The sequence below is a fragment of the Bactrocera neohumeralis genome, unplaced genomic scaffold (genome assembly GCF_024586455.1).
Source record: "Bactrocera neohumeralis isolate Rockhampton unplaced genomic scaffold, APGP_CSIRO_Bneo_wtdbg2-racon-allhic-juicebox.fasta_v2 ctg3199, whole genome shotgun sequence".
Classification (NCBI taxonomy): Eukaryota; Metazoa; Arthropoda; class Insecta; order Diptera; family Tephritidae; genus Bactrocera; species Bactrocera neohumeralis.
Window position 1 is genome coordinate 1,635 of NW_026090588.1, and position 391 is coordinate 2,025.

Here is a 391-nt window from a genome sequence, read left to right on the forward strand (position 1 = left end):
GCTTTTCTACCAACAACACAATGTTGCCATGCAAGAATGTTGTTGTTTTTGAGAGACAAAAATGTTTCAATTTTTGGTTGGCGACATATTCAAGTAAAAATAAAGAATGTTGAGATTCGAACCTACAAATTTTTCGTCGCCGTTAACTTTTCAAGCGCTTACCATCAACGGACCACCATTGACAATTGTATCTATCGTTGTCCTAATCATGGTTGTTGTTTTTGTAGCAATGTGAAAGAAATTATAAAAATGGATCGAACCGATTGTTACGTGCTCGTCGTTGCTGGTGCTTACCACCTGCGCATATGACATGTTTGTATGCTTGTTTCATTATTGAAAGTTATACAATGGTCCTTTTAATGAATTTCCTTTTTTTGTCTTTCTTTTCTGC